Source organism: Alnus glutinosa, chromosome 1 (assembly GCF_958979055.1).
Source record: "Alnus glutinosa chromosome 1, dhAlnGlut1.1, whole genome shotgun sequence".
Classification (NCBI taxonomy): Eukaryota; Viridiplantae; Streptophyta; class Magnoliopsida; order Fagales; family Betulaceae; genus Alnus; species Alnus glutinosa.
The window spans coordinates 25,919,243-25,937,346 of NC_084886.1; the positions used below are offsets into that span (position 1 = coordinate 25,919,243).

An 18,104-nucleotide genomic window follows, 5' to 3' on the forward strand; every position below is an offset into this window, starting at 1 on the left:
TCTTTTATTTTCCTCCTCTGTTGTTTTTCTTTGTTCTTTGACGGAAGCCATACCGAAAGACGATTTTCCAACCAAATGCATCCGCGAATCCCGCTGGTCTGCTGTTTTCTTCGGAGGAAGTCCGCGAGAGAGAGAGAAAATTGAGGTGGCTTCGACCAAACAAATATTTGGGATTTTCAGATCTGGTTTTCCTCAACCTGTGAATTCACCTTCCTCAAATTTTCTGCAATTTTGGCTTCTCTCCTCACAGAGCCCTTTCTGAGAACGATCAACCCAAAGGTTAGTAGATCCGAGCTCTCCTTGCTCTCTCTGCTTATCAGTTTAGTTAGGGTTTATCATCTTAATTACTCTCATATTTAAAGCTTTGCTGAACTTTGTGGTGAGTGTGATGGGCACGAAGGGTCAGCTCGTTGCTAGGTCTCACAATAGGAATGAGTTTGTTGGTACAGTTTCCGGTACGGTGACGTGTCGCCTTGTGATTCGTTGCCTTCCTTAATCTTCGCTCTCCTCGTAATCTGCAAAATAATAAATGGCTCATCGGACTATGGGGGTGCCGACCGGACCCCCACTCCGATGCCTAAGTCAGTTCAAACTAATTTTCTGGAGAATATTCGTAATCTCAAAAGTTCAAAAAAGCTGCCCCCTTAATACCTGGCGTAGTCGTCTTATTTATAGGCTCACCGTTCATAGTTATAAAACTGCTAGAATGCTTGGAGCATAATCTAGTTAGGAGTCTGAGTCCTAGATCACATAGTCTTGAGTCTTATCTTCATAGAATTCAAATTGGGTAGTAAAATCCAAACTGGATATGACACTCTCTTTAGCTAATGTCATTCTATTAGGTACATTATCTCATATTTGATGGGATAGAAGTCTTTCTTGATATATTTTGAATATCCATCTTTTTGGAGATAACGACTGGTCTTGTACTTAGGTCTGATCTGGCCAGGCCAACCCGATGGGCTCGGCCCCCGATACTACTTTAGGCCCACATGTCTTTGGAGCTGATTATTTCTCCAACAGTTACCCCCCTAATTCTCTTATTTGAATTTAGAATGTAAGAGAATTAAATACCTCAATTTCTGAATCTGAATCTTCCATAATCTGTATCTGACAATTGCCGCCTCTTTCAAAGTAATTATGACGAATAATGCCTCGAATCTCTGGAAGTATTGGAATTCCTGTTCCTTGTCGATCTAGAACTGCTGTCAGAGTTCTAATTGGACTCTGATCATTTATTAGACTTCTAATCTGATATCTTCTTAGACTTCTGATCTGATCATTCTTCTTATCTGATTGGACCATAAGTCCTATCCCAATTCTACCAGGGATAACTGATACCTGATTTCCCTGATGTAGTTGCTAAAAGTTTATCTCCTCTTTGGATCGGGTTGAGTGGATCCAACTTGTGATCTGTCATAGTACTAATAGCAACTTCTCATAGATATCTTCTTCATAAATGCCTCTACATAATATTGTCGGTAGGGCCAAAGTTGTAAAAATGATCTTCTACTCTCGGTAGGAGATGGATCGGACTGATGTAGTTGATTTCACCAAGATTGTGGTGAAATGCCACTCTGAGAGAATACTTTGCGTACAACTTTCCTGAGATCAAGGTTCTGTCTGACAAAAATGGTAAACCGTTGAAGAAAAGGCTTAACATACCCGAAGCTTCTTCATCGGTAGCGCTTCGTAGACCGCTTCCACAAAAATCTCTCTTGGGGGCTTCGGAGGCCCAGACTAACGCTGAGGCTTTGGTTGTCCGAGACTTATAACGACTAGGGGCTTCTGCTGGCCCGAGGTTTTGTGCTTGGCGTACCGAATCTTCTAATCTGAACACCATCTAGCTTGATCTCACCTGTGAATATCTTTATTTTCGAACTTTGTAATGTTTGAATTCTTTGTTATGGAAAAACTTTCCATGACAAATCAATTCTCACTTATCCTCTAATAACTTGAACAAACAATCGGTTTGCATAAGTTAACTCCGAGGAGGGTAAGAAAAATCTTTTGTTTCAAAAATCTTTTTGTTTTGAACTCCGTGACTAGGAGAGAAAAAATCTTTTGTTTTAACCTCCGAACTGAAGAGGGAAAAATCTTTTGTTTTGAGTTATCCTCCTTAACTTAAACAAACAATCGGTTTGTGTAAGTTATGACCGAGGAGGATATGAAAAAAAAAATCTTTTAGAAGCGATGAACTTACTTGGTTATTTTTTGTAGAGGTGATATCCTCGTATGGTTTGTTATAGGGGTTGTCTCCCCGTATCTTTGTTCGAGTTGCTCCTGAGAGATCTTAATTTGAGAGTTTGGTGTAGCTTCGGTGATTTTCCCTTTGTAGAAGCTTTAACTTTGTTGAGCTACTCCCCATAGCTTTAGTCCGCGACCGCGGGCTAAGTCGTTCGAGGCGGATAGTCAAGTCCTCTTGGTATCCTGGACGATGGTGTAAAAGAGATCTCGGAGTTCGGAGTGAGTCTCAGGGCTTCAACCTGTAAATACTTGAACTTTCCTTTTCAAATGTATCTTTTCTTTTTCATGTAAAATTTTTTTTGTAATGAACAAAATTTCAATGTTAATGAATGGAAGTCTTGGACATTTTGACTTTCACTTTCCTTATCTTATTAGCCGTAGAACATCATAATTTTTCAAACTGAATTGAACATCTTTATCTGGAAAAAAGTTTAAAGTTTTTCACTCAAAAAGTTCTTCCGAGACATATCTCGGTTTCTTATAAATCTTACTTTTTATACTACAGTTACCTCCAAAACTCGAACAAACAATCGATTTGTGTCAGTTTTTTCCGAGGGAAGAACTGGTCTAAATTTTTGAAATTTAAGCTACCCCAAATATTTTGAACAAACAATCGGTTTGTTGAAAAATTTTACAGAGGAGAATAAAAAAAAAACTATTTGCATCAAAGTGTTGAGTCTTACTTGATGATTTTTTAAAGAGGTTTTATCCTCATACCTTCCTGAAGCTTTTCCTTCCTGAAACTTTATCATTCTGCAGCTTTGTCATCCTAAAGCTTTGTCGTTCTGAAACTTTATCTCCCTTAACCTTTTCCTTCCTGAAGATTTGTCTTTCTAAACCTTTACCTTCCTGTTTGTTTTCCTGAAACTTTATCATCCTGAAGCCTTATCTCCTTAAACCTTTACCATCCTGAACCTTTGTCATCCTGAAGCTTTGTCATCCTTGAAGCTTTATCTTCCTGAATCTTTACTGAAACTCTTTCTAAAGCTTTATCATTTTTATGCTTTATCTTTCTGAATCTTTATCTTTCTGAATCTTTCCTGAAGTTCTATCTTCCTGAAACTTTATCTTCCTGAATCTTTATCTCCCTGGATCCTTTCTAAAGCTTTGTCATACTGAATCTTTCCTGAAGCTCTGTCATACTGGAGCTTTTTCTCCCTGAATCTTTATCATTCTGAAGTTTTACCTTCCTCTTTACCTTAATGAGCTACCCCCCATAACTTTAGTCTGCGACCGCAGGTTAAGTCGTTCGAGGTGGGTAGTCAGGTCGCTGAGCTTTACCTTCCTTTCTGAAATCTTTGTAACCTGTAAAAGACTTTATATATTACTGAAATGAAATCATAACTTGAAATCTTTACCTTTTAATTTCTTTATCTCTGAATGCTCCAATCTTTTAACGTCTGGAGACCTCCAACCGAGAGGTTTTCTTGTCTTGGTGTCCTTTCCATAACCATTTCGGGTCGTCCGAGGAAAGGACTCGGGCCGATTCTATCTTGGATGTTCTTGTCCTTCCGAAAACCTGCAATCCCGCCGTCGTATCCTTTCCATAACCCTTTCGGGTCGTTCGAGGAAAGGATTCAGGATACCTTTAACCTTATCCTTCGGAAACCCCCAACCGAGGGGTTTCAACCCTTTGTATCCTTTCCCTGGCCCTTTCGGGCTGTTCGAGGAAAGGATTCGGGCGGATTCTAGTCCTCATCCTTCGGAAACCTCCAACCGGGAGGTTTCAACCCTTTGTATCCTTTCCCTGACCCTTTCGGGTTGTTCGAGGAAAGGATTCGGGGGGATTTCTTTCCCGAACATCCCCACCATAATTCTTTCGAGTCGTTCGAGGTGGGGAGTCAGATGGACGCTGATGTAGCTTGATCATCTTTGGAGAAGTTTGATGAAGAAGTGCTTCCATTCTGTCTCGGAATGCTGCTTTATTCTTGGCAGAGATCAATCAATACCTGGGGACTGTTTGTTCTTCCTTGCTCTCGGTGTTGGATAGACCAAGAGACTTTTTCTTTTTCTGCTCTCGGTGTTGGACTAACCGAGAGGCTTTTCCTGCTCTTAGTGTTGGTTAGACCGAGAGACTTCTTTTTTTTCTGCTCTCGGTGTTGGACTAACCGAGAGGCTTTTCCTGCTCTCGGTGTTGGATAGACCGAGAGACTTTTTCTTTTTCTGCTCTCGGTGTTGGACTAACCGAGAGGCTTTTCATGCTCTCGGTGTTGGATAGACCGAGAGACTTTTTCTTTTTCTGCTCTCGGTGTTGGACTAACCGAGAGGCTTTTCATGCTCTCGGTGTTGGATAGACCGAGAGACTTTTTCTTTTTCTGCTCTCGGTGTTGGACTAACCGAGAGGCTTTTCCTGCTCTCGGTGTTGGATAGACCGAGAGACTTCTTCTTTTTCTGCTCTCGGTGTTGGACTAACCGAGAGGCTTTTCCTGCTCTCGGTGTTGGATAGACCGAGAGACTTCTTCTTTTTCTGCTCTCGGTGTTGGACTAACCGAGAGGCTTTTCCTGCTCTCGGTGTTGGATAGACCGAGAGACTTCTTCTTTTTCTGCTCTCGGTGTTGGACTAACCGAGAGGCTTTTCCTGCTCTCGGTGTTGGATAGACCGAGAGACTTTTTCTTTTTCTGCTCTCGGTGTTGGACTAACCGAGAGGCTTTTCCTGCTCTCGGTGTTGGATAGACCGAGAGACTTCTTCTTTTTCTGCTCTCGGTGTTGGACTAACCAAGAGGCTTTTCCTGCTCTCGGTGTTGGATAGACCGAGAGACTTTTTCTTGTTTTCTCTGCAGGGTTAACAAAGCACTGCATATACTAAAACAAAATAGCAGAATGAACAGTAGCACTATATATCCTTTTCATCCGTCGGGATGATTTTGTGATCCTTCCACTCACGGCAGGAGTGAGGCCTCAACACATGAGTCTATTTTATCAAAATATATATACATTTCGGCAAAGCGTACAAGTGCATGCATATATATATATATATATATATATATATATTTTCTTGGTTGATAAAAACCAACATTTATCCTTACTTTAACATAAATCATAGTTGTAAAAGAAGAGTATGAACTTATCTGGTGAATTCAATGAAGATGGACCGTCTTACTTGGAGCTCCTTATCCTGCACGCCACTCGATATGGTGCTCTTTGGGAGAGTTCCTCAAACTGGACCCTCGGCTCGGATTTGTCCCTCGGTACGTGACTGTGCACTTAGGAGGATGGCAAATCTAGAGGGGTCCTCAAAGTGTGCCATTTGGAACTAGGAGCTCGGGCATAGTCTCCTCGGGATAGTACTCTCGGAATAGTACTCTCGGTATGTGTCATCTCGGTACATACTTTTCGCCTCGGTAGTACACCCTCGGATCAAACTTCTCGGATTATACTTCCTTCTCGGTATGACACTCTCGGGTCTATCTTTTCACCCTGGTAAAACACCTCCGATCTAACTTTTCTCCTCGGTAGAACACCTCGGATCTAACTTTCCACCTCGGTAAAACACCTCGGATCTAACTTTTCGCCTCGGTAAAACACCTCGGATCTAACTTTCCTCCTCGATACATACTTTTCGGAGAGTGGTCGCCTCGGTTTTAAACTTCTCGGGGTACACTTTCTTCTTGGTTGAAAACCCTTGGATCTAACTTCTCGGAGTATACCCCCTCTTTCTTTTTTCTTTTTCTTTCTTTTTTTCTTTTTTTTCTTTTTTCTTCTTCTTTTTTTTTTTTTTTTTTTTGATGTATCTAGAATTCATGTGCTGAACACTTGGAACATTACGAAACAAGACCGGTTTAACTGGCTTTTGAACAGAAGTACGACCGAACTGGCAAGTCATGTCTCGGTCATTTGGCAGTGACCCGAGCTCTTGGCACGTGATTGTTTATTTGATTCGGGTCCTCCTTGACGGTGCCATGTATCCACAATCCACACTTTGATTCTGTTTGTGTCCACAGCATCGTGCCTCCATCTTCTTCCTCCGAGGTGAACTAGTCACCAAAAGCCCATGCAAAGACCTGGACCACCGATTATGAACATGAGCAAGACCTTTGTATTTAACAAAATACTGCTTCTGCTTCTGCAAACGATCAACGTCTGAAGCATCCGCTTCTCTTTCATCCCATCTTTCTTCTCTCTGGACCTCTCTTTTTCCAAAGAAAATTGCCTCTCTCTCTGCAACAGCCCTCTTGTGAGCAAGCCACTGGTCCCTCCATGCATCCAATGAAGGGAGACATTCAGACAAATCTGGAACAAACAATACGGTAACCTCCCTGTGGCTAAACATCTCTTTCTCTCCTTCTCTCGTCGTCTCGGAACTTTGGGAGCCTTGGAAGTTCACGGTTTATGAGCCACGAAAGATAGAGCTCAAGGACTTGCATTTTGACATCCTGTGGATCGCATCACCGGGGCTCTCGATGTCACCTGCTCGGGGAGATCCGAAGGCCAGTTGGAATTACTCATGAGGGGTTCTGGTTCATGACCCCGAAGAAGGAGGGGAGGATCCGAACTCTTGATCTGTTCCACGCGCCTTTGGAGCCGAGAGGGAGGTCGTCGAGATTTGACTCGAGCCCAAAAAAGCTGGTTCATGGGCTTCTATTGAACTTCCGAAAAGGACAAAATAACAAAATACCCACAAGACTCACTGGGTATATGTTTTGTTGTTTTCTGCCTCGGAAGTCAGGGAACACGGCTTGATGGAGACTAGTATATGCCGCGAGTCTTGGAGGATTGGTCGACCTAGTCGGCTTCGGATGACACAAGGAAGGGCTTCTTAACTCGGTGGATTCTGAGTGGAGTGGAGAGTCGCCGTCACCGTCGTCTCGGAGGTCCGGATCTTTGTCGTCCTGTGGTTCCGGTCACCAGGGCTTTCGGTGGTTTCGGAGTCAGCAGGGAGGATCCAAAGCTGGACCTTAACGGTGGCGAATCCCCCATTGGAGAGGATCTGAACTTGACCCGAGATGAGCCAGCGTGAATCTTCCTCTGGAGCTCAGACTGAAACGAACAACATGCTTTCGACAACCATCTGGGCGGCTGGGGAGACCGAATCTCCGAGACAACGACCCGAATCGCACCCAATTCGAAGGCTGATCCGAGGTGGAGACATTCTGGGTTTTGTCGAACTCAGACCTCTGGGTTCAGCGCCGCATCAAAGACTTCGAGATCGAGGAGATTCTGGTTTCGCTCTTCGCCAATTTTGACTCCTGTTGGATCTCCCATTGACGAGCGTCTCTTCTGAAATTTAGTGGAAATCCAGATATTCTTTGGAGAAGAAGCTAGGAACTGGACGGGTTGGCTTATCCTTCTTTTTGGGCCAACTCCTCTTTTCTTCTCTTTGTATTTTTTGTTTGTCTGGGTCAACTCATTGGAAAGAGTTGGACTAGGCCCAATTCCCCAAGCCTAAGCCAATCGACCTGAAGCTTTCTTTTTTCTCTAAGGTGTTTCATCCGGATTTATATGCGTTAAAACATGCCCGATTATAGATGGATGCGGATCAGTTCTAAGTGAATATAGATCTGACTAGACTCGTGAAGATCTTGAAGAAAGAAACCATCGGCTGGTTTTAACCGTGATTTTTTTTTTTTTTGCCTGGTCACCATTGCGGATTTTTTTGCAAGAACGATTTGTCGTTCCCACAGACGACGCCAAACTGTTGGTACAGTTTCCGGTACGGTGACGTGTCGCCTTGTGATTCGTTGCCTTCCTTAATCTTCGCTCTCCTCATAATCTGCAAACTAATAAACGGCTCGTCGGACTATGGGGGTGCCGACCGGACCCCCACTCCAATGCCTAAGTCAGTTCAAACTAATTTTCTGGAGAATATTTGTAATCTCAAAAGTTCAAAAAAGCTGCCCCCTTAATACCTAGCGTAGTCGTCTTATTTATAGGCTCATAGTTCATAGTTATAAAACTGCTAGAGTGCTTGGAGCATAATCTAGTTAGGAGTCTGAGTCCTAGATCACATAGTCTTGAGTGTTATCTTCATAGAATTCAAATTGGGTAGTAAAGTCCAAATTGGATATGACACTCTCTTTAGCTAATGTCATTCTATTAGGTACATTATCCCATATTTGATGGGATAGAAGTCTATCTTGATATATTTTGAATATCCGTCTTTTTGGAGATAACGACTGGTCTTGTACTTAGGTCTGATCTGGCCAGGCCAACCCGATGGGCTCGGCCCCCGATACTACTTTAGGCCCACATGTCTTTGGAGCTGATTATTTCTCCAACAGAGTTCATTCTGATCAATGCAGATTACAATTGAAGGGTAAGAGCATAAGCATACCCCCCCCCCCCCCCCCCCCCCCCCCTTTTTTATTGTTACTCATTTTCTGATTTGGGGAATACCCATTTGCACATTTTGTTATTTTTCATTGTGGGGATTATTATAAATGTGAAAAAGATTGGGACTTTCTATGATATTTTCATGCAATTTGGGTGCCTTTGCTTCTAATTTGCATGATGTGCTTGGAAATTGATGATTGCTTTTGTGGTTTTTGGTTTTCTTGCTCACAATTTGACTTGGGTTAGTTATACTTATTTCGGTGTATATTTCTGCCTAATAGTGGCTCAATTCCTAAGAGAATATTTAGTTAGATGGACTTTCTTTGCTATGATGTTGATTTACAGTTTGTGTCCAAACGGGTGTGCATAATTTGAAGTTTTATCAGTTTTCTGTTGTTAAATTTGTTCTTTTTTTGGACCTAGGCTAGAATAAAGCTGTGCAATTAAAGGTTTTTGCATTTTGGTTGAATTCTTTAGATTTGGTAGCATTCAGGAAAAAGCTTTGGATTCTCATTATGATGAACTGTTTGATTTGATTTGATTTGTTTCTGGGGCCGCCACATGCAATTTTTGTTTTTTGGGATTATGGGGCAAAAGAGGAGGACCACGCTTTACTGTATATCTCAGGTAAAAGAAGAACAGATCTATGGTTGCATATATGTACTAATACTAAGACCTTGCATAGAAAAAGAGATCAACTAATGCAAAGAAAGTTGTGTTTGTATTCCTTTATGGCTTTTTTAGATTTTGAGGTGATTTTGTGTTCTGCAGAAAGTCTTTAACAGAGCAATGGAAAGGTAGAAGCAAATAAAAATTATAACATCAAGCTTCCTCCGCTGCTTCATTCACATGTGAGGTAGAGTATACAACTGTTATGATCTCCATAGTGGGTATGAGCCTTTGGTGCCCTTTGGATTGATCCACAAGGTTGTTGGTTTGGTTCATGTAGGAGTTGTTGACTAGGGAAAATAATTTGTCTACCATAGTATGTACTGGTGGAACATATCTGCTAACGTACATAATTAGCTTGTGAATTATTTTATAAATCTTAGGTTATAATTGTTTTTCTTGTATTTTGGTGATTCCTAATTTGCTTTTTTGGGCATGGTAAATTGAACTTTTGTATGATTAATCATTGGTTAATGATGTTTTTCTTCAAACTTTTATCTACTCCAGTCAAGCTTTCGAAGAAAGTGTTAGCCCTGCTTCACGTTCCTTTGTGCCAAACAACTATCTTGAACGGCAAATGTATATGAAAAAGGCATTAGAAGAGTGGAAATGTGGAATAAAAAAGTATGTTTTCTATCTCTCTCTTTCTGTATTTATTTTATACCTATGGAGCAATCTGGATTCTTCGTTAAATTCGATCTATCAACTATATACATTGTTGGACACCAATGTTATACATATTGTGTAGACCAAACTCCTATTTTTCTGCACAAAATAAAAATGATGATGGTAGCACTGGGAGAAGGTATTTCCTTTGTTTTTTTTAAGATTTGTATTAATGGGATTTATAGGCTTTGCTTACTGGGGGCTTTTCTTTGTATTGGCAGGGATAATGATCTACATCGGTTGCTTTTCATGCCAAACAGACTCCCAAATGGGGCTGAATTGGCTTACTATGTCAAAGGATAGGTATTTGATATATTTCCATGTTGATGATTGTTTTGTGTAATGGTGAATGTCTTTTGTTAGTGATATGTGATTGATCCAACATAGTGTTTCTTCTTTTCTCTTCTACATAGAAAATGCTAGGTGGCTACAAGTAGGGAAATGGTATTGTCTGTGGTTGTTGTAACAAAGAGGTATGAACATTGAGCTGCATAGAGCACAAAATTTTGAATTCTGCATCACAAGCTTGTTTACCCTTCTCTCCTCTCTCTCTCTCTCCCTCTCTCTCTCTCAACAATACTACCGCTTCTACTTGTGAGCAGATTAGCCCTTCATAGTTTGAAGCACATGCTGGAATGGCTGCCAGGCGCCAATCGTGAGTAGCCTTTAAAGTACTGTGATTCTTGTTAGAGTGATTTATTCTGCTGTTATGTAATAAGTTAATAAATTATTACAGCGATCGCCACATCTATAGTTCTAATGGACTGACGCTTCACGATATAGCTATTTCATTGGCAAGTGGATAAAATCTTACCACTGGTGATAGTGATGATATGTGTGCAATGTGTGGAGATGAAGGGGATTTGATTCTTTGTTATAGATGCCCCCGGTCTTTTCATGCAGGTTTGTATCTCACACTTCTGATTTTCTGTATTGTTTATTGCTTGGTTTAATTGATGTTATAGATTTGTAAAAAATATGTATGTTTTAGTTTTTGAGATGCATTTGATTGACTTTTGAAATTCATTTGAAGTTTATTAGGTACCCTTGAATTATGCATAAATGCCTTTCTCCTATTTATATATATATGTTAACCCAGCTTGTCCTTTGGTACTACCTTGACTTGCATCTTTTTTCAGCATTCTCTTGCACAAGCAGTATATGAGGCCTAAATCATATTGCTTATGCTAGATAACTAATGGTTGTTTTTCTACATTGGGGAGTATTCTCAATCTAAAATTACTAACCCAACTTCTCAGGGACTAAATTATCATACTATTTCCAGTTACGTTAGTATGACTTAGCTATATAAAAGATATGAAAGAAAAACCATGTTCTTTTTAAAAAAAATAAAAAATAAAAATTATGTACTAATTTGGATCTGAACAAAACCAAATAGTATATTTTAAATCTAATTCTCTATCAATTGTTTTTATGTTTTATGTTATTATTGGCTCTAGATATTTTTGTTCTGTTATAATATATGTTCTACTCAATAGGAGAACAAGTAGTTATTTTTCTTAATTATGGTGATCAAAATAAAAATCTATAAACAAGAAAGATTCTGACAATTAATCAAGAAAAATTCCTCCAAATCCAAGGAAAATATTATAGGAATATCAAAAGGAAGCCAAAGTAGAAAGTATACAAAACAAAAGCTAATTCCATAAAAACTTTGGGAGATGGAGACTACGCTATATCACCCTAAGTAGAAAGTCATGAAGACCTTTTATTCTAAATTTAGATGAAGATTACCATTCATGAGCATATGAATATATGTCAAGTATTAGTTACATTACGCATCTTAAAAAACACATTTTTAATTGTAAACTGTGTATGTTTGATCTGTCTTATAAATTTTTTATCTAAGTATTTTTTTGAGGGGATTGTTTTGTTTTGTTTTGTTTTGATTTGTGTGTGTTTGTTTTCACAAGATGTCTCTGTTTATGGGAAGAAGTCAGGAACTGAGAAAGTAACATGACTTTGTTATAATTTTTGTGTTTTGTTTGACACCCACAAATTCAACTTTCTAATGTTCTTATTAATGGGAGTAAGCATAACTGACAAAATTGAAATGAACAAATTTAATATAAGATGAACATGACTTTTCTTAATTTACAAAATTGGTATACGCAATATACTTATACATGACTTTGCTTTAACTTAGAAATATAAAAATACAAATTTAAGACTTTTAACATCAATCTCCCTAAATTTTTCTTCTATGTTTCATCATTTGATTTTAGATATTGAATGGAAGTGGAATTACATGAAGCAAGTGGTTCGTTAGTTGCATCTTTGTTAGGGGAAGATGCAGAAAAGTTCTTGGAACTGACTAAAGTATCCTGATGCAATAAACAATCCTATGTACATTCATAACATTCAAAAACTCACTTAGTGTGATTATATTTTCTCATCACATATTTAAGAATCTAATAGTTTCCATTCCGCATTATATAGTAACTCAGTTTCGGAAACAAAGTTGTTTGATAGATAATTGATTGAATGCGATGTTATCATAATGCACATCCAGGGAATTGACTTCCCAGGAAAGGAAAACTAAGTATTCAAGATTTATGTGTTTGATTGTATTCAGCGATATCCTATCAAGACTCAGTAACTTGCTTAAAGCTTTGTCTTTAACTTCTATTTTGTTGATTATGTACTCTCTTTTCTTTTTAGGTATGTGTTGAAGAAGATTTGCTTAGCTAAGCAAATAGAGAAGTTCACACGTGCAGCACAACAAGAGGTCATTATACAAAAGAATTTCGCTTACATTTTAAATGTAGAAATTCATTGTTTGCTGTACTAAGGAGTTGGGTTTTAATTTATTTATTTTGCACACAATTATATAAATAGTATACTTCATTTTTATTTCTTTTTTTTCTATCATGTGTTGTGGATGAACAATGCACCAAATACACCTGCTTTAAATGGACATGTTGCTTATTTTCGCAAGTTCCTAACGGATTGTTTGCTTGATGTTTCAAGGAAATAGTTTTTTTATTTCTTTTAATTTATTTATTTTGCAGTCAATCATATAAATAGTATACTTCATTTTTATTTCTCTTTTTTCTATCATAATATTTATCCTCAATGCTACTCCACTGATTTGATGAAAATGTCTTGATTCCTTTTAAAGATGTAAGTCCTAACTATATGGTTGAATATCCGCATATTTTCGCATTTATTGCTTTTGGTTTATTGAATTACGCATTATAGTTGGACAATGCACCAAATACATTTGCATTAAATGGACATGTTGCTTTTTTTTGCAAGTTCTTAACGGATCGTTTGCTTACTGTTTCAAGGAAACAGAGTTTTTTTTTTTTTTGTTCTTTCTATATTTAGTTTAGCAATTAGTTGATTGGAAATAATGTATGTCTAATTGAGAATAGTTTATTGTTGAATGATATGATAGTTTCAATATTTGGTAGCATAGTTGTTGCACGTGCAGGTTGGTGGTGGTTTCGAGGGAAGAACATGGTCTATGAAATCGTCATTCATGCCTCAAAAGCATTATAAGAAGCAATGCTTACTCCTTCGGTAGTCACAAATATATCCCAACATGTTAAGCCCAAGAGATAGATAAAGTATGCAGCTGTGGAATTGGTGTCTATAAGACTGCTTTGGTAGTGCTTATGTATAGGTTATTTGGACCGTTGAAAGGGAAATATAATGAAGAAACATTTGATGGAATTACAATTTTATGTACTATAGGTTGTTACAATTTGATTTGAAGTAACAATATATGTATGCTTTTTAAATTAACTAATTCGTATTCTTTTGACATTTCATATTTACTCAATTTTATAGTTTTACTTTATTTGTTTAGAAAATTCAATATATACTTTTTCAATAATCTAGATATTAAATCTATTTTAAAATATAATATATGTATGATATTAAAATTATAATGTTAACAAATAGTGATGCCTAACACCGGAAATCAAGCATGTGCATTGCACATGCCATCCAACTTGTATATATAAAAATGCGGAAAGACCAAAGGGTACACACCGCGCATGTGAAGGCATTTGTTGACAAGAAAGATGGAATTTGTGCTGGATTGCGCAAGCACTTTGTCTGCATGTGTCACGTGAATGACTCAGGATCTACATGATCATGTGGATCTACTTTAATGATGTTTATTTTCAGCCATTCCCACCACGCTACGATGCTTGTCCAATCTAGATCCTCCAATTCATCATGGATTGCTTAAGCTTGTGCGAATGCATGTGTCACCGTGTCTTCCCCTCTCATTATTTCCTCATCTTCTTACCTCAGTCTGAGTTAAGAAGATATGATGATTGATGACGAAGCTCACACCTACTTGAGTACTGACAGTATTGTTGAATTTCGACCAAGGAAGTATTGTTGAATTTCCCCTCTCTCTCTCTGTGTGTGTTTCTTTTGTTGAATTTCGACCAAGGAAGTATTTGGTTTGTTGTGTAGTTCGGCATTTTCTGAAGAATCAAACGAAAAATTTTCAAAGGAGAAATGCAGTATCAGTGAGTGAGGGTCATGAGGATTGTGAACATCGAGAAGTTGCTGTTAAGAAACTCTCCCTGACGTCAAGAATAGCTTCATTGGATCATGATCAGTTAGATCCATTTGCCACATTACTATCAGTTTGTGGACAGTCATCTCCTTCAACGCTAAAGAATGCATTCTCCAAATATTGGTTTGTCTCTTATCCCCATCCCAACTTGCTAATGTGTTCATGAATAGGTATTTTACATACATGGCACGCCTTGCTTGTTTTCCTTTTTTATGCTCTTTTATATGTTTGTCATGAGTTATGTGGATAAATTTATCTGACATTTTTATTCAAAAAGGCAGCTTCTTTATGTGCAACTGTTTTGTGTTGCCGTTTCTTCCAAAACAGACTATTATGACACTTTTGTGATTTCATTCTCAAGGTATATTTTCATTTGTAATCCTTGGTAGAGTAGTTTGTACTGTGTCAGTTGGTTGAATTTACGCAAATCTAATTTTTGTTACTTAATGTGGGTTCTCATTGCTTCATATGCCTTCAGAACTTTTGACAGCTTTAGCTGTCCAAGCAAGGGGGGAAAAATGGAGGTTAATAAGCAAAACAGAAATTTGCACGGCTTCATGTGGTAAAACTGAACTTTATATTAATGCCTGGAAAATTTTCCGTGACTTAAAAGTACTCTTTGGGCAATTGTTAGCTTTACTCCACCAGATGGTTTCTGGTGACTCAGTTGCTGGGAAATTGATTCAAGGGAAGAGTTTGTGTATTGGGTTTCTTTTGGATACGTATGGTTGTTGGGAATTTGTTTGATGAAATGCCGAAGAGAAATGAATGTTCTTGGATGTAATAATAGTGGGCTATGCGACCTCCAGGGGTTGCAGTTTTGATAAGGAATTGAGGCAGGTGGTAAAATATATACAGAATGATGGGGTGAAACCCGATGGGTTTACAATTTCAAGTCTACTGCCTCTTTGTGGCGATGATAGTGGGAGATGGGATTATGGGAGGGATTGTGGTTTCTTGCAGGAAATCCCGCTGTTGAAGGATTTGAGGGGAGTCATTTGGTTTTTGTGGCTGCTGGACCAGACCCATTTGATGTAATGACAAATGCAGTGAAGTAAGTATCAAGTTTTATCCGCCTTTATAAATAACACCAATATCCCTCAATTTCTGTTCATTGTTTTAAATTTCATGTCCAAGTTATCCTTGAAGAGACATGTACACATTTCATTTCCTTTATTTTGGAATTTAGAAGAAACATTCTTTTTTAGTGTTTTTCCTTGAAGAACCACTTATAGATTTAAGTACTGTCACATACCATGTGAATTAGATCACCCGTGTACATGTACTATACTAGATCTTATCCTCTTAGACTTTTTGAATCTGTCCAACAGTCCAGGTTTTACTGCAGAATTTGAACTTAGATGAGCGAAATGCTCTTTCTTTACACATATCTGAACTTTAGAATACATCAATTTATGTACAGGAGTGTTGAGAAACAATTACAGACATTTTCTCATCATGAGAGAAAGAACGTATAAAGTATCCTCTGGCTGGAGTTCTAATTTCATATTTAACTTTATACATTTTCATATCTAACTTCATAAATTCTAATTTCTTTATATTATATGCTTCAGATGCCAGACATGTTGAACTGGTTTGGCTGGTGTACATGGGATGCTTTCTTTACTGATGTCACTTCAGAGGGCGTAAAGCAAGGTTCAGAGAAGTATTGATTTTCTCATCATGGGTAGTAGTTTAAGTAACATGTATGGCATCATAGAAAGATACTAACAAGTAAAACTATTGCAGCCAAGTGAGTGCTTTATGCAAAAGATTTCTCTTTCTTTTGTGCGGCCTTTTCTTTTTTTTGGCTAACAATATATGTCATTTTTGCTGTCTTCCTGTCGTTCAGCTTTGCTAACAGGTTGACAAATATCAAAGAGAACCACAAATTTCAGAAAGATGGCAAAGAGGTTCACGGAGTAGAGGATCCAACATTGGGACTTCGCCACATTGTTGGTGAAATAAAGGACAAACATGCTTTAAAGTATGATTCTCTTATTTACATTTTCATATCTTTTGCTGCTACTTATTTTATAAGATATTTATGATTTTCATTTTTGGAATTGCCAGGTACGTTTATGTGTGGCATGCAATAACAGGGTATTGAGCTGGTGTTAAACCTGGTGTTACCGAAATGGAACACTATGAGTCTAAATTGGCCTACCCTGTTTCATCTCCCAGGGTTGTATCAAATGAGGCATGTGATAGTTTAAAAAGCATTACAGCAAATGGGCTTAGCCTTGTGAACCCTATCAAGCAGATTCCAACCAAATGGCTGCTTATATGGCCACACCTAGCACTGTTCCACACTTTCAGTGGTATATATATATATATATATATATATATATATATATATATATATATATATATATATATATATATATATATATATATATATATCATGATACCGGATCCACCAACCATCTGACAAACAAGTTTTTCCAACCTCAATGTGCATGCGGATGAATACACTGGCCGGCACAGATCAAATTAGAGTAGGCAATGATCAATGATCAAGGTTAGGCCATCCTAAAACTGCATGCGTCTTACACAAGCCTTTCTTCAATTTTCTCGTTGCCTCAACAATATCTTTTTATACCAAGTTGTGACAGGAAATTTAGGCTTCTTGGAACACCCAATTCACAATTTCCCATATGACTCTCATGTTCAACAAATGAAGCTGTTTTCAAATGCTGTGTTAAAATAATTATTGGATTTGGCAAATTGGAGAATTGAACTTCTTCAATGAAAACAAATGTTGGCATATTTTGACCCCTAAAGAGCACAAGCAGTTAGCATGCACCACCTTCCTTATAACCTCTCACATTTCTTAAATATAGGGAAAGTCTAAAAAAACAAATCACAAAAAGTTACCTTGAGCAGCTTCTTTATTGCTTCCCTAAACACTGAAAATGCTGCGGTGCTATTCCAATATATTGGGTAACACCATAACTTCCATATACATTATTTTAACATAAAGCATCTCTCTCCTCTCTCATCTTTTTGCCTTTCATTGAGGATTATGTTTAATAAAAAAAACAAATCACAAAAAATTACCTTGAGCAGCTTCTTTATTGCTTTCCTAAACACTGAAAATGTTGCAGTGCTATTCCAATGTATTGGGTAACACTATAACTTCCATATACATTATTTTAACATAAAGCATCTCTCTCCTCTCTCATCTTTTTGCCTACTTTAATAAAAAGTAGGCGAAGCCTGCTTGTGCTTTATGTTTCACTGCAAATTCTCTGTATTATCTCTATTCTTTAGGGCAATTATATATATCATCAAATATTAACCATCCCAGCATAGCCAAAATAACTAACTCAAAAGCTTCCCTTCATCAATGTAGCTAAATAACAGTAACAAAAAAGAAAAAAGAAAAAAAAAAAGTTTGTGAAATTAAGGTTGTGTTCAAGCTTAATTTAAACTTGCGTACAAATCAAACATTCATGTCCAATCAATTTACAGGTCACCAAGCACTGTAAATCAGAACTCAGTACAAGCTGGGTCTGACATGATATTTGATCATAATTCAAGGAGGCAAATATGGTACTCCACATAAACAATGACAAATTGATAAGGAATTCTAGTAATCAATGGGAATACATAATGAGCAGAGAAAAACAAAAAAACCAGTACAATGAACAAGCAAGGAACGAAATCAGTAAAGCTATGTGTGATAAT

The 18,104-nt window shown here is 37.9% G+C and overlaps 1 long non-coding RNA gene across 7 annotated transcripts; it reads left to right on the forward strand.

Annotated features, from left to right (window-relative positions):
* Nucleotides 1-13: 13 nt before the first annotated feature.
* On the forward strand, nt 14-13,558 carry LOC133858731 (uncharacterized). Of its 7 annotated transcripts, XR_009898566.1 has the most exons (10): nt 14-279; nt 8,996-9,145; nt 9,290-9,374; nt 9,695-9,811; nt 10,075-10,156; nt 10,267-10,326; nt 10,456-10,508; nt 10,590-10,756; nt 12,536-12,602; nt 13,311-13,558. It is a non-coding gene; the product is annotated as an uncharacterized LOC133858731 (long non-coding RNA). The 7 variants fall into 7 exon arrangements; XR_009898562.1 differs by having other exon boundaries at nt 12,536-13,558; XR_009898565.1 differs by lacking the exon at nt 14-279 and adding an exon at nt 8,471-8,501 and having other exon boundaries at nt 9,116-9,145; nt 12,536-13,558.
* The last annotated feature ends 4,546 nt before the right edge of the window (nt 13,559-18,104 follow it).